This window comes from Palaemon carinicauda, chromosome 2, assembly GCF_036898095.1.
Source record: "Palaemon carinicauda isolate YSFRI2023 chromosome 2, ASM3689809v2, whole genome shotgun sequence".
Lineage (NCBI taxonomy): Eukaryota > Metazoa > Arthropoda > Malacostraca > Decapoda > Palaemonidae > Palaemon > Palaemon carinicauda.
The window spans coordinates 123,002,196-123,025,919 of record NC_090726.1 but is presented as its reverse complement, the minus strand read 5'-3'; positions in this window follow the sequence as shown (position 1 = coordinate 123,025,919).

Here is a 23,724-nt window from a genome sequence, read left to right as displayed (position 1 = left end):
GGGTAGCTTGAATCCTTTACACCGGGAGATTCTTAGCACCCTGCTATGCCCGGGACTATGGGCCGTTCTGTCATATTCGCTTTCCATTGCCTGACTAAAAAAATAGAGGATTAATTTCCCCATGATGTGCAGTGCATATCTAAGTAAGACAAGTAACCCCTGCTGGTCCATAATAATCCCAGTAAGATCATCCGCCAGACATCAGGAGCAGAAGCCAAAATGATATCTAGTCTATCGCCTTAAACCCAATCCCACACCCTACTGCCAGTGACTTCATTGACATATAGGGAGGCATTTCTTACACAACTAAAGTTATATATATATATATATATATATATATATATATATATATATATATATATATATATATATATATGTATATATATATATATATATTTATATATATGTATATTTGTATATATATATATATATATATATATATATATATATATATATATACATATATATATATATATAGATATATATATGTATATATATACATATATATATATATATATATATATATATATATATATATATATATATATATATATATATATATATATATATATATAATATATATATATATATATATATATACATATATATATATTTATATATGTATATATATATATATATATATATATATATATATATATATATATATATATTTATATATATGTATATTTGTATATATATATACATACATATATATATAAATATATATGTATGTATATATATACATATATATATATATATATATATATATATATATATATATATATATATATATATATAAATAAGCCGATATGTAATCTGTAAAGATTGTTTATATATGACCCAATAGGGTTTTACACTCAAGATTTGAAAACGATACCTTTATCTAGAGTGAGTTTGTTTTCGGATAGAGCTTACTAAACGAAATTATTGAAGTGCAAATAAAGAGTGGAATACGCTTAGATATGATAAGTTTTTTTGGAATAAGGAACGAGAAGGGCCAGTGCCAAAATAAATCATTATTTGCTGGCTCATTCAGAAAGGGACTACTATATAATGCCAACAGTGGAATGCTCATCTGAATGATCTTTTCAGCATACATCAATATGTTTGAGAAATGACCTTGCCAGACACAAAATAAAATGCATAGTTAGGAGTCATTGATTATGTAGAACGTGCTTTGTGATTCAGGAAAGAGATGCTAACGATATTCATCTATGAAACACACCTGTAGGAAAGAATTAATTGAAACAAATAACTAGAATATAAATGAATAAAATAGTCTCCGGAAAAAAAAATTCATAAAGTATAAGAGGAATTATCTGTGGTAAATTTATGCCCAATATATATATATATATATATATATATATATATATATATATATATATATATATATATATATATATATATACATGTGTGTGTGCGTGTATGTGTGTGTCTATGAATGGATGAACTGAAAGAACTTTTATTATGATCTTTATGAAATTCAATGCGTCTTCACTAATGAAGAAGGATGATCAAGGAGGTATGAGAAGAATACATTCCTCAATCAAAGTTAATTTAGAACTCATGTAATTTCTCTTAAATGTGTAGACGATATTGCTGGAATATTAGCATTTGACTTAGCACATTCTTAGCAAATATTCAAGTAAATCTGTCACTTATAAATGAAAAATACTAGTACCTCTTTGGAGATGATTCTTTTTATCTGCCACTTTCATAAAAACCACTTGATTTAGAGGTATATCATCACTATATCTAGTTGGGAAATATACTTTATTCACTCCTCGAGTAGGAGAAGCGAATAGTAAGAATTATAAATCATTATGATAAGAATACTTCTATACTTAAGCAATATTGGTCAAAGAAATTTGTTAAAGAATGCTTCTTCCTAAATCATCATCATAATGATATTAGTAATGATAATAATAAGGATAGCTATAATAAAATGTTGATAATGAAACATTATTTATAATAATCATAATAATGATAACGATAATAATAATGACATCATTATTCCCAATAAACATATATTCTTAAAGGATAGACCAATGACTACTAATTTACAGAAAGCTTCCGTGGAACACAAAGCCTATGCTTGACAAATGGTAATATAAAAGCAGAAGAAATATAAAACGAATGCAAATACGAGTAAGAAATTCATTTGAATTTAAATCACGAATAGCAATAGATTCAAAGGAATAACAAATAGCGTAATAAAGAAAATATGAAAGTAAATTAATCCTTAAAAAAAGAAGTTAAAACCTATATTCTGGAAGGCCAGGGTACAGAGGCTGTATACTGTACAGTACAGCATAACACCAGGCTCTGACACTCTCCACCCAGAGCTCATCCGGAGAGGAACAAAGTATAGAAGCTTAACAAACTTTTGCTGCACCGAATATGAAGTGGTTTAAGTGAAACGTGGCTGCTGTTGACCTTCTGTTGACTTCTTCTCTGGACTCGTGCCGATCCAATCGCTGTTTGATGCAATTGTTGCATTTGTCTCATCACCATGACCGAGAAGTCAGCCGGCGCCCAGATAATAATTTAAAGGTCTCTGTCAGCAACGTCAGCCAAGCCAAGCCAAAGGTTGTATTTCTGTAGAGATAGTCACGGACTGCTTCCACGCGTTCAAGATCCACTGACTATATTTGTCCTGGGATAATGTTTTTTTTTTTTATTATTATTATTATTATTATTATTAAGTTTCTTTTCTTACAAAAGTGAAAACAAAAGGTTCAGACATCAAGTATTTCAGTTTTCCAAAATGAAAGTGCTAAAAGTTTTCAGTAAGTCAATGAATTGTTGGAAAAAAAACATCTCTATCAAATTGCAAAAGTAATAATTTTATCTTGCTACTCTTTTCTAGGCTTGTTTGAAATGATATGCTCAAGACTTTTTATAAAATCGATTATATCCAGACAAGGAGGCTTAATCAAGATAGTCTGGAGCATTTATTAGCTTGTAATAAGCAGATGAGTGGCCCAAATGATCATCCTAATAAAGTAAATTTTAAATACAGATTGAAAAAGTATTTCTTAGTGGAAGATGTCGCCCTGATAAGTGAAAAGTGTAACAATACTAGATGCGATGAAAACCAAGACTGTGTGTCATATGTATTAGTGTTCAAGTGTTCCTCTACAAAGCGGGAAAACAACAGGTAAAAAGCGAGAAATTGTCTTGGACATTTGTCTTACCAGTCTCATTTTAAGAGGTATTGAATTTAATAAAAAATCATAGATAGAAGATGATGAGACTTGAATTAACTGAAACACGAAAATCTATTGAAACACCTGCAAGTACATTTAGTTCTGTAACAGAGAAGGAATCTTGAGGCATATAGGTTATATAGTTAAGAAATTTCGTTGAAATATCCTGAATTAGGAAAACAAAGGTCTGGTGTTGTTGTGAATGATAAATGTTGGATAAATTCAATGAATAGAGGTGGTCTTCATGTACCCTCAGATTCACTCTTTTCCCAATTAAGTAAGACGAGAGAAATCTTTTTAGCTGTTAATGGTAAAAAATTAAGAGCTGGAAACTATTGTATAAAAACTTTTACTGATGAGATAAAACCTGCTAGAATAGCCTTATCGCTTGATGTTATGTATTTCTTAGCAAAAATATCTATACTTTATAGATTTAGACATTTAAACAAAAATATTTAGTTCAATTAAAGAAATTGAAGAGATTGCAGAAGTATGAATTGAAAATATATGAAAACTGAAAATAGAGGTTTTGTAAATTAATCTTTAAATTATCTATGAACCTGCAAATTATATTTCATATATATATATATATATATATATATATATATATATATATATATATATATATATATATATATATATATATATTTATATATATATATACAAATATATATATATATATATATATATATATATATATATATATATATATATATATATGAAAATTGTATAATAGAAACATTGTAAATAAATTGATAACTTATTTGTGAACCTGGAAACTGTATTTCATCTATTTTGAAAATTTTATCGTGGAAACATTGTAAATAAATTGATAATTTATTTATGAAGCTGCAAATTATATTTCATTTATATATGAAAATTGTTTGATGGAAACATCGTAAATAAATTGATAACTTATTTTTGAAACTGTAAATAAGATTTCCTTTATATGAGAAAATTGTAATTTAGAAACATCGTAAATAGAGAAATTATTTATGAAATTGTAAATCATATCTTTTCATACTTTTATACAATAAATGAACTGAAATTATCTTATTTCAAGTTTTCTCTAACCAAGCTACATAGCTGAAGAGTAATTTAGTAAAAAAAGAATATCTCCAATTTCTATGAGAGAGAGAGAGAGAGAGAGAGAGAGAGAGAGAGAGAGAGAGAGAGAGAGAGAGAGAGAGAGAGAGAGAGAGAGAGAGAGAGAGAGAGACTATCCAATATGAAAATCAGTTCATTAGAAAATGATGAAGAATGAAGAAAATAATGTAAATACGCAAGTGTTCCTTTAAAAGGCGAAGACGTCAATGACGTCACGCGCAGAAGTGGCATAAATCTCACTGCTTTCTGGCCGACCTTATATATGTAGATCTTTATCATGCCCTTAAATATCGTCTGTTCAGCTGCATACCTTTACTTATCCAGTGGATTTCCGGATGGCATAGAGCCCGCGTACCAATCTCACGTGCAAACTCAAATAAGGTATCATAAACAAGAAAACCACTACACGCGGGGCCCGAACTAACCAGGCATGTGACAAAGATCCTTCATTAATTGGCAAAAACATTACAAAATGGATATAATATCATCAAAATTACTTACTCAGAAGCGCATCTACTCGGGAGCCTTCAACGTTTTTATTCAAGATAATGGGGTGGTTAATCATTCTTTGGACCTAAGGGCTTTACAACTTCAAAGGCTTCCACAATAGCAAACCCTTTATTCTCCATGATATATATATATAAAAAAAGGGCTTTTCCTTCGTGGTTGTTTTGACTTCACGATCTCAAAGGCTTCCTCGAATTATTTTTCGTCAGAGAAAAAATATTCTTCTAGGAGAAGTAAACACTTTAACACCAGACAGATACTATTGTACTCTAATAGACATTTTACGATGGCTGTTTGCAGATGTCAAAAGACCTGAAATGGCACATGTTTGTTGGTGTGTGGTGGAATGAAGATAAAAGTTTGGATATGGATTGATTTATAATACAAATAACACGGTCAGCTTTAAAAATAGATATTTTAATTTTTATTTGGTCTCTACGACAACGTTGAAGAAGGACAATGCATTGTAAAAGTTATAATTCAATTGGTGGTGATTTACTGTAGATAAAAATGAAATAACCCATAAAATGACTGGATAACCTGCTTTCTTCTGATCTTCAAAGAAAAGAAAGATTTTGATATAAACTAGTCAATGTAATGTTATCTCGGATTTGTTAACTCTGATAATATACAATACTAGGCAATTCAAATGAAGAATTGGGCGATATCCAACACATTTGGGAGGATGTTTGGAATGAATAGATATAATTTCTTATTTCATCTAATTTTATTTTATTATTATTTATTTTTATCAACAGCTGTGGTTTGAATTCTGCTCAAGCTCGATAGTTTCTTGTAGTGTGTGTACCTTCACCATCCTTGTGAGCTAAGGATGGGGGTGTTGGGGGAGCCTAAGGTCAATCTGCTGAGTCATAAGCAGCCATTGCTTAGCCCTCCCTGGTTCTAGATTGGTTGGAGAGGGAACTTGGGTGCAGACTATACGTATAAATGGTTAGTCTGTGGGTCATTTTCCTTCTAGCTAGGGCACTGTCAGTGTTCCTTGCCTCTGCCATTCATGATCGACCTTTAGACCTTTAAGGTTTTGGGGTATGAACATACATTTCTAAACCTGGTAAGGGATACATGGAATAGTGGGCATCCCTTGTATATTGGGGGATTTATACTGAGTGGGGATCCAATATTTATGTTCAGGTAACTTCTAATACATGTCAAGGGATTTGTTGACTGTTGATATCAAATAACTTCTGATTGATATCCCAAATGATACAAAATTCATATTGAGGCATTTGTGAACTAGGGGGATGTCTAGTATTTTCTGAGAAGTATTTGTTTTTCCGAGAATCCCGAAATCCATTCCAAGGATTTGTGGACTAGCATAACATCCAGTGTTTTATTAATTCAAGTATTATCCATCATAAGTTAATTCATAGCTGTGGTGGGATAGCACACATTTGCCCCTTTGAGCTCTGCAGCTAAAATTGTATTCTTGGCAGTAGCTCATGAATCATGAGATTATTTTCAAATATCCATGTTGTTACAATTAATGTCTTCAACTTCGTAATATGCAATAACAATAGGAATATATATAATCGATTAATCAACAGCCTAGGCTGTCTAGCTTTTCCTTTAAAGGCTTTTGTTTATGATGTCAAAATCTCAAAGAGCAAAATGTTTATTCATGGATGTTATATTTGCTATCACTAAGGCCAAGCCCTGAGGAGAGATACTCTGCATTCGCATCTCTCCTTCAAAGGGTAGGAAAACTACATACACAAAATACTGATGAAAAGGTTCCTTTGATTCCCTTCTTGGTGGCAAATGATGCTTACCAGGAATCTTTTGATGTATCCAAAACACCAAGTCTTTTTTATAAGAGGAATGTCATCAATAGTGTCTGTGTATCTGTTTCTTATCCATCCCAGGCCATATCATATAATTTGTAAAAGGATTACCTCACTATTTATATATTTCTTCTCTTACAACAACCAAATAAGAAAAATTACAGTATTAAACTTCAATATTCTAACTCTCTTATACTGTCTCGTAAGTGGTAACCCATTTATTAACAGCTGATTGACCAGAGTTCGATTCCCGAGCTGAATGAAGTCCCTCTCTAATTAAGAATCGTAACGGGTTCAATATTAGAATTTCTGTGGATAATTCCCAAGCCAAACTATTGTGACTATTATTCAGAAAAGAAATATAAAAGTTTATTGTTTGATGATAGGAAAAATACTATGTTTTCTTACATAAGTCAAACAATGACGGCTAAGTAAGATATTGCAATAGTTTTGATTATCGACACCGGAAGTAAAGAATTTTATGATATAAAATTAGATAAAATCTTGATCAATTTTTTGAAAAAAAGTCCGTCATCCAAATATGCCTAGGAAAGACTTTCACATCAAATATAAATATCTAATTATTTAGAACTACAAAAAAAGCTACTTTTGTCAAATAATTTCTAAAACGTGTTCGTAAACTTTACAATTCTAAAATAATAAGTATAACACGGATATTATTACTTAAATTTGAAATCAATAATCGTGAACAATTAGAAAATTTTTGCAGTATGTAACAGAACGTTTTAAAATAGCAAATATTACGCATATCGATACAAAATAAGAACATGTGAATTATATAGCTTTTCAATTTCACTAGTTAAGATTCAGGCTAATAGTGACACACAGAAAGGAAATGACTTCCCCAACCAACCACTAATATTACAAACTTATCCTTAAAATATTTCAATATTGCCGAAAATAGCATGTATACCAAAAGTATGAAAATGAAAGATCTACTGTACAATGACTACTAAAAAGGACAATGAATAACCGTTCTTATGAAGATATCATGACATTGGAGTTCTGTTAGTCAGACGCCATTAAAAAATAATATGTGGAAGCAGTTATTGTGATAGGAAACGTAATGCTAGAAAATTGCTGCCATATCAATATATATCTTAGCCCAAACTAACCAAACTAAACATAAGCCTCAGCGTCCTACCTAACCCATGGCATAAAGAGACATGTCAATGCGTACCTAGATAAACGTTCAAAAATAGTTACCCTTTCAAGTAACGTCTGTCTTAAAGACTTTCAATTCGACAGTCACCAACTGGGAAACACTCACCAATTGAAGTTAGCTTGAAAGAAATTCTTGAAGGGGAAAAGGTTTGGGAAGGACATCTCTCCTCAATTGATTTTCTGAAAGAAAGGATGATGTTCGGCAAGGGACGCACAAATAGATGGTGACGGACGTTGAAAGGTTTCTACGACTTTTGAAGACCAGTTCCTTTTTAAGAACTGACCATTTTTGGCGAAATGTTCTTCAGGTTGTGAAATCCTGTTTCAGAAATTTTTAAGTGATTTTTTTTTTCACGACTTTTTTGTTTATATTTCGATATGTTACAAGGCATTTGTTATTTAAAAAGTTTACGCAGGAATAAGTAACGTGTCCAGCTAGCCTTGCATGATACACTGAAGACGGCACCAAAGATTCCATGCAACGACCTGTATTTCAAAGCTGTATTTGACTTATTCCTTTACTATTCAACCGTTTCATTAGGTCTCTCCTTATCTAGCTGCCCACCTTTATCTTTCCGTTAATTCAATTTTTGAACTGCTATTTGTATTTTTTTTTCTGTTTTTTTGCATATTTTTTATAACTTTACGAGAAACTTCAGGCATATTCCAACCTGACCTCTCTATGACGAAAATTAAGGCTGTTAGCGCAATTAAAAAAAATATATATATTGCAAAATGTGCTTGAAAAAGAAAACTCCCGGGGGTTAAGGGTTGGAAAGTTCCAAATAGCTTGTGAGTAAAAGGGATAATAAATGCTACAGGTGGGCCTTATGTGAATCCAGCAAAGGAGCTCAGGGATTTCACTAAACTACTTTACTAATAGTAAAACGTATGTAGAAAGAATCTATCGTATTACAATATCGTCAAAACAGGAACTAACGGTACTCAAATAAGTGTCATAATTAGCTATCGAAGTTTTATATCAATTTAATATGAAAAATAACGGTCGTTAACAACAATTGATTAAAATGTTTTGTGCACCGGAAGCTACTCAAATTCAATTAAGCTTCGATTTTGAGTGTTAATAATAGATCAGTAAAAACAAAGAATGGTTTAATTTGAGGACATTCTGTTGAATGGAATGATAGGACTCTGCTCCTCTGTGGAATTATTTTATCAAATAAAAAGAATAATTGAATGTACAATTATGTAACCCTAAAGCCATAGCATAAGAGATGAAATGCGATTGCAATCACTTACAAACAGATAAACACACACATAGACTGTATCCGTGATTCAGGTGTTAAACGATGGATGCAGCGGAAACTTAGGAAAATGGCTTAATTTTCAGGCCGGGTTTAAAATTCATGGTAGCCCTCCGGTATTCTAAATATATTTTGTGATTAGGTAGCTAGTGACTACCTACTGCAAGGGTCAACAGAAACGCAATGGGCTACAACGGAACGTGGCTATGAGTTTCCCCTAGCAAGGGAATCACTTAACCACAAAGACAACCATAAAACGACTCAAATTCTCATTTGGAGCCCAAAATACTACATTCCACACTAGAGTGGGCGGGGGAATAAGGACCAGTTCATTTTGTGAAGGTCATTCTAAATTTTATGAAGAGAATATTACAAAAAGAGAAAAAAAAATCTACGGTGCCAGCAGGTGCCTCACTCGATACTTCAAGTCAACTGTTCATCCTGTAGTAGGCAGACAAGGGTCTTAAAGGTAAGACAAGCTGGACATAACTGGTTCTATTTAAACGAGATAACAAGCTTTTATACAAACAGTTGAGGGTAAAATTGGCATAAAACTTTAACAAAGTGACCCATGCAATGGCAAGATTAAACAAGTTTTTCTATTATCAGAGAGAGAGAGAGAGAGATAGAGAGAGGGGGGGATAGCATTATATCGTATGATATAAGCATGTATAAAATACATGTGCATTACATGTATCACTCCCTTAAAACAGACATATATGTGAAATCGGGTTCCCTGCCATATAGAGGTGAACTGGAGTAGGGTCATATTGCTGGAGATACGCATGATTTTGGCGATCAATGGAGACCCAGCCTCCTTTGAAACAAATGTTAATTAAGAAAGCCTTTGGTTTGCAATGGATAATAAGGAAAGTGCCCGTGTAAAAGGGTGTCGCCGGTGGCTTGCAAGTGTCGAGAGCACGAAGACATGTGTTTTGGTGTTTGCATCGACCGGTATGTGATGCTTTGCTGAGGGCTTATAAGTCTGGCGGCATGGAGTAAATTTCCCCACGACTTTATGTAGGCGCTGGAGATTGTCGGAAGAGGTTGCAGATTAAAAAAAAGAAAAAATAGATAAAAAAATAAAAAACAATCAGCAGGGACAACTAATGGGTTACCTTACATCATTTCAACTGCTAAAACATCCAAGGCGTCCTTAGGAGTGGTTCTTAATCCCAGGACGAACCAGGGAAGCTGAGTAAGGAAGTTGGAGTCATTACAGCAGGCACCAAAGCTGCTTTGAGGGTGTGACGAAAACGTTCAACCATTCTGTTGGCTGCAGGTTGTAGATAGTTGTCTGATGTAGGGTGATGTCCAAGAAATTCGCAAATGATGTCAACAACAGAGATGAGAAAGTGTTACCCCTGTCAGAAGTAATACGCTCAGTAATACCAAATCTCGCTATCTACCCTTAGAGTAAGGCAGATGTACAGTTAGAATCAAAAGAAGGCAGACACTCAGGGGAAATTATCACTGGAAGGAGAAATGATTAATGAGGTAGAATCATTTAAGTATTTAAGACTATGGCCTCCAATACAGGGTCTTTAGAATTAGAGTTTGGTGAAAGATTGAAAAAAGCAAATTTGGAAATCAAATTACCTGAAATTACATATAAAAATCAGACTATATATCAGTTTACTGTATGGACATGAGTCATGGTATGACAATGAAACAATCTCCAATAGATTTGGTAGATTTGAGAACAAAGCCCTCAGAAGGATATTGGGAGCTATTTGGCAGGATAGGTTTAGAAATGAAACTATAAAAGAGATTACTCGAGTGCCATATGTGGAGGAGATCATGATGAGGGGTAGATGGAGATGGTTTGGGCATACTCTTCGCAATCCCCAAGAGAGATTAGTTCACCAAACCTTCTGTTGGGCTCTACACGGCAATAGAAGAGTTGAAAGACCCAGGCCTACATGGCTGAGAACTATGAAATGCAAAGTAGATGATGAATCGAGAAGTATTGAATTAAAAGCTCATGATAGAGACGACTGGCGAATTCTAACCAAGGCCCTTTGCGTCAATAGGCGTAGGAGATGATGATGAATTGTTAATTACTTGTAATTTCCTTTTTTCCTTTCCTCACTTGGCTATTATCACTGTTGGAACCCTCGGGCTTATAGCATTCTGCTTTTCTAACTAGGGTTGTAGTTAGCAAATATAATAATAATAATAATAATAATAATAATAATAATAATAATAATAATAATAATAATAATAATACTATCGCCTTTTCCAAATCTGCCATTAATGATTTTATATGTCGATTTACCAGAAGAAGGATGATGTCAGTCATTTAGACCAGGTCTTATCCATCATTACGCTTTTTTGCTTCTGACTAACAGACGTCAAATGTCATGATTACCTCTCCAATTTAAAAGAGAAAAAAATTCGTGTCCAGTTATTTACGTAAACAAAATCTTCATAAGAACGGTTATTCATTGACCTTTTAAGTAATACAGTGTAGATCCTTCATTTTTATACCTTTCGTATACATGCTATTTTCGGTATTGGTGTATTATTGTAAAAAGTATAGAATACGTTTAACTGTACTTTGAAATATCAGTGGTTGGTTGCAATGTTATTTCCTCTCTATGTGTCACTATTAGCATAAATATTAACAAGTGAAATTGAAAAGCTATATAATTTATATGTTCTTATTTTGTATCGATATGCGTAATATTTCTTATTTTGAAACATTCTGTTACATACTGCGAAAATGTTCGAATTGTTCTCGATTATTGATTTTACATTTAAGTAATAATATCCGTGTTATATTTATTATTTCAGAATTGTAAAGTTTATGAACACGTTTTTAGAAATTATGTGACAAAAGTAACTTTTTTCGTAGTTCTAAATAATTAGATATTTATTTTTAATGTGAAAGTCTTTCCTAGGCATATTTGGATGACGGACTTTTTTTCAAAAAAATTTTCAATAATCTATCTAATTTTATATCATAAAATTCTTTACTTTCGGTGTCGATAATCAAAACTATTGAAATATCTTACTTAGCCGTCATTGTTTGACTTATGTAAGAAAACAGTATTTTTCCAATTATCAACCAATTGTCTTTTATATTTCTTTTCTGAATAATAGTCACAATAGTTTGGCTTGGGAATTATCCACAGAAATTCTAATATTGAACCCGTTACGATTCTTAATTAGAGAGGGACTTCATTCAGCTAAGGAATCGAACTCTGGTCAATCAGAGACAGTATAAGAGAGTTAGAATATTGAAATTTAATTCTGTAATTTTTCTTATTTGGTTGTTGTAAGAGAAGAAATATATAAATAGTGAGGTAATCCTTTTACAAATTATATGATATGGCCTGGGATGGATAAGAAACAGATACACAGACACTATTGATGACATTCCTCTTATAAAAAAGACTTGGTGTTTTGGATACATCAAAAGATTCCTGGTAAGCATCATTTGCCACCAAGAAGGGAATCAAAGGAACCTTTTCATCAGTATTTTGTGTATGTAGTTTTCCTACCCTTTGAAGGAGAGATGCGAATGCAGAGTATCTCTCCTCAGGGCTTGGCCTTAGTGATAGCAAATATAACATCCATGAATAAACATTTTGCTCTTTGAGATTTTGACATCATAAACAAAAGCCTTTAAAGGAAAAGCTAGACAGCCTAGGCTGTTGATTAATCGATGATATATATTCCTATTGTTATTGCATATTACGAAGTTGAAGACATTAATTGTAACAACATGGATATTTGAAAATAATCTCATGATTCATGAGCTACTGCCAAGAATACAATTTTAGCTGCAGAGCTCAAAGGGGCAAATGTGTGCTATCCCACCACAGCTATGAATTAACTTATGATGGATAATACTTGAATTAATAAAACACTGGATGTTATGCTAGTCCACAAATCCTTGGAATGGATTTCGGGATTCTCGGAAAAACAAATACTTCTCAGAAAATACTAGACATCCCCCTAGTTCACAAATGCCTCAATATGAATTTTGTATCATTTGGGATATCAATCAGAAGTTATTTGATATCAACAGTCAACAAATCCCTTGACATGTATTAGAAGTTACCTGAACATAAATATTGGATCCCCACTCAGTATAAATCCCCCAATATACAAGGGATGCCCACTATTCCATGTATCCCTTACCAGGTTTAGAAATGTATGTTCATACCCCAAAACCTTAAAGGTCTAAAGGTCGATCATGAATGGCAGAGGCAAGGAACACTGACAGTGCCCTAGCTAGAAGGAAAATGACCCACAGACTAACCATTTATACGTATAGTCTGCACCCAAGTTCCCTCTCCAACCAATCTAGAACCAGGGAGGGCTAAGCAATGGCTGCTTATGACTCAGCAGATTGACCTTAGGCTCCCCCAACACCCCCATCCTTAGCTCACAAGGATGGTGAAGGTACACACACTACAAGAAACTATCGAGCTTGAGCAGAATTCAAACCACAGCTGTTGATAAAAATAAATAATAATAAAATAAAATTAGATGAAATAAGAAATTATATCTATTCATTCCAAACATCCTCCCAAATGTGTTGGATATCGCCCAATTCTTCATTTGAATTGCCTAGTATTGTATATTATCAGAGTTAACAAATCCGAGATAACATTACATTGACTAGTTTATATCAAAATCTTTCTTTTCTTTGAAGATCAGAAGAAAGCAGGTTATCCAGTCATTTTATGGGTTATTTCATTTTTATCTACAGTAAATCACCACCAATTGAATTATAACTTTTACAATGCATTGTCCTTCTTCAACGTTGTCGTAGAGACCAAATAAAAATTAAAATATCTATTTTTAAAGATGACCGTGTTATTTGTATTATAATTCAATCCATATCCAAACTTTTATCTTCATTCCACCACACACCAACAAACATGTGCCATTTCAGGTCTTTTGACATCTGCAAACAGCCATCGTAAAATGTCTATTAGAGTACAATAGTATTTGTCTGGTGTTAAAGTGTTTACTTCTCCTAGAAGAATATTTTCTCTCTGACAAAAAATAATTCGAGGAAGCCTTTGAGATCGTGAAGTCAAAACAACCACGAAGGAAAAGCCTTTTTTTTATATATATATCATGGAGAATAAAGGGTTTGTTATTGTGGAAGCCTTTGAAGGTGTAAAGCCCATAGGTCCAAAGAATGATTAACCACCCCATTATCTTGAATAAAAACGTTGAAGGCTCCCGAGTAGATGCGCTTCTGAGTAAGTAATTTTGATGATATTATATCCATTTTGTAATGTTTTTGCCAATTAATGAAGGATCTTTGTCACATGCCTGGTTAGTTCGGGCCCCGCGTGTAGTGGTTTTCTTGTTTATGATACCTTATTTGAGTTTGCACGTGAGATTGGTATGCGGGCTCTATGCCATCCGGAAATCCACTGGATAAGTAAAGGAATGCAGCTGAACAGACGATATGTAAGGGCATGATGAAGATCTACATATATAGGGTCGGCCAGACAGCAGTGAGATTTATGCCATTCTGCGCATGACGTCATTGACGCCTTCGCCTTTTAAAGGAACACTTGCCTATTTACATTATTTTATTCACTCTTCATCATTTTCTAACCAACTGATTTTCATATTGGATATCTCTCTCTCTCTCTCTCTCTCTCTCTCTCTCTCTCTCTCTCTCTCTCTCTCTCTCTCTCTCTCTCTCTCTGTCGTAGAAATTGGAGATAGCATCGTTATAAAAAACATGAACTAGAATAATTTTAGTTCATTTCTTGTATAAAAGTACGAAAATATATAATTTATAATTTCATAAATAATTTATCTATTTACGATGTTTCTATATTACAATTTTCACATTTGTTGTTGCAGCAAATGGTGGAGTGGAAGCAGATGTACGTCAGAGAGTGAATGAAGGATGCAAAGTGTTGGGGGCAGTGAAGGGAGTGGTAAAGAATAGAGGGTTAGGCATGAATGTAAAGAGAGCTCTGTATGAGAAAGTGATTGTACCAACTGTGATATATGGATCGGAGTTGTTAGGAATGAAAGTGACGGCGAGACAGAAATTGAATGAGTTTGAGATGAAGTGCCTGAAAAGTATGTCTGGTGTATCTCGAGTAGATAGGGTTAGGAACGAAGTAGTAAGGGTGAGAACGGGTGTGAAAAATTATTTAGCAGCTAGAGTGGATAAGAATGTGTTGAGGTGGTTTGGGCATGTTGAAAGAATGGAAAATGACTGTCTGCTAAAGAAGGTGATGAATGCAAGAGTTGATGGGAGAAGTACAAGAGGAAGGCCAAGGTTTGGGTGGATGGATGAAGTAGAGAAAACTCTGGGTGATAGGAGGATAGGTGTGAGAGAGGCAAGAGAGTGTGCTAGAAATAGGAATGAATGGCAAGCGATTGTGACGCAATTCCGGTAGTCCCTGCTGCTTCCTCCAGTCACCTCGGATGACGGCGGAGGTAGCAGCAGTAGGGGATTCAGCGTTATGAAGCTTCATCTATGGTGGATAACGGAGGAGTGTGGGCTATGGCACCCAAGCAGTACCAGCCGAACTCGATTGAGTCCCTCGTCAGACTGGGAGGAGCGTAGAGAGGGAAGGTCCCCTTTTTTCCATTTGTTTGATGTCGGCTACCCCTCAAAATTGGGGAAGTGCCTTGGTATATAGATAGATAGACAAAGAAGTTATCAATTCATTTGCGATGTTTCCATCAAACAATTTTCTCATATAAATGAAATATAATTGGCAGCTTCATAAATAAATTATCAATTGATTTGCAATGTTTCCACGATAAAATTTTCAAAATAGATGAAATACAGTTTCCAGGTTCACAAATAAGTTATCAATTTATTTACAATGTTTCTATTATACAATTTTCATATATATATATATATATATATATATATATATATATATATATATATATATATATATATATATATATATATATATTTATATATATATATATATAAATATATATATATATATATATATATATATATATATATATATATATATATATATGTATATGAAATATAATTTGCAGGTTCATAGATAATTTAAAGATTAATTTACAAAACCTCTATTTTCAGTTTTCATATATTTTCAATTCATACTTCTGCAATCTCTTCAATTTCTTTAATTGAACTAAATATTTTTGTTTAAATGTCTAAATCTATAAAGTATAGATATTTTTGCTAAGAAATACATAACATCAAGCGATAAGGCTATTCTAGCAGGTTTTATCTCATCAGTAAAAGTTTTTATACAATAGTTTCCAGCTCTTAATTTTTTACCATTAACAGCTAAAAAGATTTCTCTCGTCTTACTTAATTGGGAAAAGAGTGAATCTGAGGGTACATGAAGACCACCTCTATTCATTGAATTTATCCAACATTTATCATTCACAACAACACCAGACCTTTGTTTTCCTAATTCAGGATATTTCAACGAAATTTCTTAACTATATAACCTATATGCCTCAAGATTCCTTCTCTGTTACAGAACTAAATGTACTTGAAGGTGTTTCATTAGATTTTCGTGTTTCAGTTAGTTCAAGTCTCATCATTATCATGATTTTTTATTAAATTCAATACCTCTTAAAATGAGACTGGTAAGACAAATGTCCAAGACAATTTCTCGCTTTTTATCTGTTGTTTTCCCGCTTTGTAGAGGAACACTTGAACACTAATATATATGACAGGCAGTCTTGGTTTTCATCGCATCTAGTATTGTTACACTTTTCACTTATCAGGGCAACTTCTTTCACTAACAAACATTTTTCTAATATGTATTTGAAATTTACTGTATTAGGATGATCATGAGGGCCACTTATTTGCTTATTAAAAGCGAACAAATGCTTAAGACTATTTTGATTAAGCCTCCTTGTTAGGATACAATCGACTTCATAAGAAGTCTTGAGCATTTCATTTCAAACAAGCCTAGAAGAGAGTAGCCAGATAAAATCATTCCTTTTTTAAATTGAGTTTTTTTTTTTTCTAGCAATTCATTGACTTACTGAAAACTTTATCAGTGGCATTTTGGAAAACTGAAATACTTGATATCAACCTTTTTTTTCACTTTTGTTTTGGAACACACAAAGTCTGAATAATTGTTGGGCATTTTTGTAAGAAATTAAACTTAAAAAAAAAATAAAAAAAAAAAATTAAAACATTATCCCAGGACAAATATAGTCAGTGGATCTTGAACGCGTGGAAGCAGTCCGTGACTATCTCTACAGAAATACAACCTTTGGCTTGGCTTGGCTGACGTTGCTGACAGAGACCTTTAAATTATTATCTGGGCGCCGGCTGACTTCTCGGTCATGGTGATGAGACAAATGCAACAATTGCATCAAACAGCGATTGGATCGGCACGAGTCCAGAGAAGAAGTCAACAGAAGGTCAACAGCAGCCACGTTTCACTTAAACCACTTCATATTCGGTGCAGCAAAAGTTTGTTAAGCTTCTATACTTTGTTCCTCTCCGGATGAGCTCTGGGTGGAGAGTGTCAGAGCCTGGTGTTATGCTGTACTGTACAGTATACAGCCTCTGTACCCTGGCCTTCCAGAATATAGGTTTTAACTTCTTTTTTTAAGGATTAATTTACTTTCATATTTTCTTTATTACGCTATTTGTTATTCCTTTGAATCTATTGCTATTCGTGATTTAAATTCAAATGAATTTCTTACTCGTATTTGCATTCGTTTTATATTTCTTCTGCTTTTATATTACCATTTGTCAAGCATAGGCTTTGTGTTCCACGGAAGCTTTCTGTAAATTAGTAGTCATTGGTCTATCCTTTAAGAATATATGTTTATTGGGAATAATGATGTCATTATTATTATCGTTATCATTATTATGATTATTATAAATAATGTTTCATTATCAACATTTTATTATAGCTATCCTTATTATTATCATTACTAATATCATTATGATGATGATTTAGGAAGAAGCATTCTTTAACAAATTTCTTTGACCAATATTGCTTAAGTATAGAAGTATTCTTATCATAATGATTTATAATTCTTACTATTCGCTTCTCCTACTCGAGGAGTGAATAAAGTATATTTCCCAACTAGATATAGTGATGATATACCTCTAAATCAAGTGGTTTTTATGAAAGTGGCAGATAAAAAGAATCATCTCCAAAGAGGTACTAGTATTTTTCATTTATAAGTGACAGATTTACTTGAATATTTGCTAAGAATGTGCTAAGTCAAATGCTAATATTCCAGCAATATCGTCTACACATTTAAGAGAAATTACATGAGTTCTAAATTAACTTTGATTGAGGAATGTATTCTTCTCATACCTCCTTGATCATCCTTCTTCATTAGTGAAGACGCATTGAATTTCATAAAGATCATAATAAAAAGTTCTTTCAGTTCATCCATTCATAGACACACACATACACTCACACACATGTATATATATATATATATATATATATATATATATATATATATATATATATATATATATATAAATGTATATACATACATACATACATATATAAAGCACCTTTTACATAACTATGTAGGTAGTAGGTTGGCCAGGGCACCAGCCGCCCGTTGAGATACTACCACTAGAGAGGTATTGGATCCTTTGACTGGTCAGACAGTAATGCATTGGATCCCTCTCTCTGGTCACGGCTTATTATTTCTTTGTCTACACTTACGCAGCATAGTCTGGCCTATTCTTTATATATTCTCGTCTTTCCTCATACACCAGACAACAATGAGATACTTAACACTTCTTCACCCAAGGGATTAATTACCCTACTGCAATTTGTTCAGTGTGCTTTCCTCTTGGTAAGGGTAGAAGAGACTCTTTAGCTATGGTAAGCAGCTCTTCTAGGAGAAGGACACTCCAAAATTAAACCATTGTTCTCTAGTCTTGGGTAAGTGCCATAGCCTCTGTACCATGGTCTTCCAATGTCTTGGGTTAGAGTTCTCTTGCTTGAGGGTACACTAGGGCACACTATTCTATCTTATTATTATATTTATCTTCCTCTTGTTTTTTTTTTTAAATGGTGTGTTGGGCAGGCTTAATAGAAGGGCCATGCTATCAAGAGGTTGTCTTTTCCTTTTTCTGATTCTTTTTCTTCATAAAAACCATCCTTACTGTCCTCCCTTCAGTTGAAGTAGCTATCCTGGAGGGTATTTAGCCTTGCATGATGTATCAGCTCCTACATGTTGACCAGTTTTTCCGACTTTTTACTATAGTCTATGAGTATCATCAATCACTTTATTTATAATTCTGTACATATTGTTTTTGTTATAATTCTTGTTAATCTAGTTTTTAAGTATGATGTCTCTTTTTTATTTCTATTAATTCTTATGCTGTCTGGAGACATTGAGCGAAATCCGGGACCAGTACGTCTTAGATTTCGTCAATGTCGTCTTCTGTATTACAATATTCGTGATCTTCATGTAAATATCCAAGACCTTACAGTTGTGTCGAGAAAGTATGATATTCTTTTGTGCTCAGAAACTTTGGTTTCTAATATGAGGCACTCATCTGAGCTCCTTATAACTGGTTTTAAGAAGCCAATAATGTTGAAACGTGATGCCATCCCTGGGGCCAGGGGAATGGCGGTGTATATTAGGACCGAGTACCCTGTTTCTCATAAGTCCTGCTATCAATGTGGATGTCAAGAGATTCAGGTAATAAAAGTTTGTGGCAGGCATAACAACTTTTATTTGTGTTCGATCTACCGGAATCCAGACATGGATGATTCTGTCTTCGATTGTCTTCTTACCATTATGGTTAAGATACAAGAAGATGATAGAAAGACTTCTTTTGTCTTTGTAGGTGATTTTAATGCTCCCCATAGGGAGTGGTTAAGTTCTATCTCTCCTACCGATCGCCATGGTTTAAGAGCTTTAGACTTTGCCTCTGAATCAGGCTGTGAGCAAATCATAAATGAAGCTACTCACAGTTCTGGTAATTGCTTGGACCTCGTATACACTGACTCCCCTGGCATTATAACTAGTAAGGTTGGTTCTCCAGTCAGGACATCTGATCATGCCTTGATTTCATTAGTAGTGAAGACTGAGCAGCCTGTCCCTGATATATCATACTCTTGCAAAATTTATATGAAATCCCAAGCAGACTAGAATAGGATTTTGCATGATCTTGTGTGCTTGAATTCGTCACATTTATATTGTAGTGTAGATCCTGTTGTCTCTTTGAATAAGAATCTAGTCAACATAATTGATAGGCGTATCCCTTCTCGTGTGCTAAGGTACCGAGTGAAGGACAAACCGTGGTTCAATGATGATTTTAGACGTGCTTATTTGGAGAAGCAGGAGGCCTATCACCTTTGGAAGGGTAACAGGTCAGATTTGACCTGGAACAACTATACTCCGCTTCGAGCTTTTGCTCAGAGAGTTTATGCCTACTGGTACAACTCAGGAACATAAATGGTGGTCTACCCTTAAATCTGCACTCTTTGGTGTAGATCCAACAGTTCCTACTTTACTTAAACCAGATGGCTCAGTCACTCACTGTCCAAAGGAAAAGGCAACCCTTTTGATTGATGTTTTTGACAGTTAACAGAGTAATGAAAAACTTGAACTTCTTCATTCCTGTTTCCCTGAGGCTAAACTAACTAGTTTAGCTTTTCCAGCTCGTGAGATTAAAGCTCTGTTGATGGACCTTGACGCTTATGGAGGTGTAGACCCAAATGGTATTTTTCCTTTGTTTTTTATAAAGACAGCAGATTTCTTAGCTCCAAAGTTATGTATTATTTTGCGCAAGTTAGCAAGAAGAGGAGCTTTTAGCACTTGTTGGAGAATTGGTAATGTTACTCCTCTATGTAAATGTGTTTGTGGCAGCTCAAGTCCCACTGATTACCGCCCAATTTCCATAACTCCCATATTATCTAAAGTTTTTGAACGTCTTCTAGCAATGTCTTAATAGGATTGCTGAAGGTAATCACCTACTCCCTAGTTTGCAATTTGGTTTTCGTAAAGGCCTTGGAGCATGTGATGCCCCTCTCACAATCTCTAATGCTGTATACAAATCCTTTGATTGTGGTCAGGAAGTTCGTATGATTGGTCTTGATTTTAGTGCTGCCTTTGACCGTGTTAATCATGAGACCCTTGTTTTCAAACTGAAACAGTTGGGAGTGGGTGGTCGTTTCTTAGCATTAATGTTGATTTTTTAAGTAATAGATCTCAAAGAGTTGTTGTTCATGGGCACCATAATGAGTATAGGAATGTGATATCCGGTGTTCCACAGGGTAGTGTTCTTGGCCCATTACTTTTCATACTATATACACATGACATGTGGTTTGGCCTAGAAAAGAAGCTTGTTGCATATGCAGATGATGCTACTCTCTTTGCATCAATTCCATCCCCTGTATGTAGATCTGGAGTTGGTGAATCCCTTAATAGAGATTTAGCTAAAATTAGTGCATGGTGCAAATTATGGGGTATGAAGTTGAAACCTAACAAAACTCAAAGTATGATTGTAAGTAGGTCAAGGACGGTGGCTCCTCAACATCCGGATCTCAGTTTTGATAATTTTTCTTTAAATTTGTATGACTCTTTTAAAATTTTAGGTGTGATTCTCGACACCAAATTTACTTTTGAGAAACACATTAGGTCTGTGTCTTCTGCAATTGCACAAAAAAATTGCCTTATTGAGAAAGTCTTACAAGATTTTCGGTGATCAATCTATTCTGAAGAAGTGTTTTAATTCTTTCATTCTACCTTGTTTTGAGTATTGTTCTCCTGTCTGGTGTTCAGCTGCTGATTCTCATCTTAATTTGTTGGACAGAAAATTACGGTCTGTTAAATCTCTTATTCCTGATCTAGATATTAATCTTTAGCACCGTCGTTCAATTAGTTCATTATGCATGTTGCATAAGATTTTTCATAACTCTGACCATCCTTTACATTCAGATTTCCCTGGACAATTCTATCCTGTTCGTAATACTAGGCAGGCAGTTAATTCTAATATCCAGGCCTTCTCCATCATGAGGCTCAATACTACACAGTATTCTAGAAGTTTTATTCCAGCTGTTACCACGTTGTGGAATGATCTTCCTAATCAGGTAGTTGAATCAGTAGAACTTCAAAAGTTCAAAGTTGGAGCAAATGTTTTTATGTTGACCAGGCTGACATGAGTCTTTTTATTGTTTATATATGACATATCTGTTTTTGACGTTGTTAATAGTTCATATAGGACATATCTGTCTTGACGCTGTTACTGTTTTTAGAATGATATATTGTTAATTTATTCTCATCATTTATTTATTTCCTTATTTCATTTCCTCACTGGGCTATTTATCCCTGTTAGAGCCCTTGGTCTTATAGCATCTTGCTTTTCCAACTAGGGTTGTAGCTTGGCTAGTAATAATAATAATGATAATAATAATAACAATAATAATAATAATAATAATAATAATAATAATAATAATAATAATAATAATAATAATAATAAGATCATTCTGATGAGCATTCCTAAGTTGGCATTCTATAGTAGTCCTTTTCTGATCGAGCCACAAATATATATATATATATATATATATATATATATATATATATATATATATATATATATATATATATATATATATATATATATATTCAGATAAGCCATATATTTTTCATACATTAATGTCTAGATTCTCTTAACGACCTCGGGATCAGAGCCCCAGGCGAAATCACACAAATACAAGAGCTTGTGACCGGCCGGGAAACGAACCCTGGTCCGGCAAACTTGTAGGAACAGTGACTACCACTTGGCCAAGTGGTAGTCACTGTCTCTACAAGTTTGCCGGACCAGGGTTCGATTCCCGGCCGGTCACAAGCTCATGTCTTTGTGTGATTTCGCCTGGGGCTCTGATCCCGAGGTCATTAAGAGATTCCAGACATTAATGTATAAAAAATATATGGCTTATTTGAATATGAAAAACATGTCTAATATGCAAAAATATATCATATATATATATATATATATATATATATATATATATATATATATATATATATATATATACATATATATATAAATATATATATATATATATATATATATATATATATATATATATATATATATATATATATATGTGTGTGTGTGTGTGTGTGTGTGTGTATAATTAATATTTTCTTTTAATGAATTGCATATACATGTTAAACATCCATGTTTGGCAACGGTTATATAAGCGGATCAACAACTTGATGGAGTAACAAGAACTTTAGGTGTGGAGGAAATGCCTCCCTCTATCTCAATGAAGTCACTGGCAACAGGGTGACGGATTGGGTTTAAGGCGATAGACTAGATATCCTTTTGGCTTCTACTCCTGGTGTATGGCGGATGATCTTACTGGAACTAGTATAGACCAACCAAGGTCACTTGCCTTAGTTAGATAAGTGCTGCGGATCACATGGAAATAAATCCTCTATAGATTTAGTTAGTCAATGGAAAGCAAAATTGACAGAATGGCCCATAGTTCCGGACATATCGGGATGCTAAGAATTTCCCGGTTTATAAATGCTAAAGAAAAATTGAAGGTTGGTATTTGGAATGTTAGAACCATGAATTAGATTAGGAAGTTACAGCAAGTTGTGAAGGACTTTATGAAATATAGTTTGGATATCTTAGCCCTAACAGAAGCACGTTGTGTGGGGATTGGTAAAGAAATCTTAGACCGAGGCATT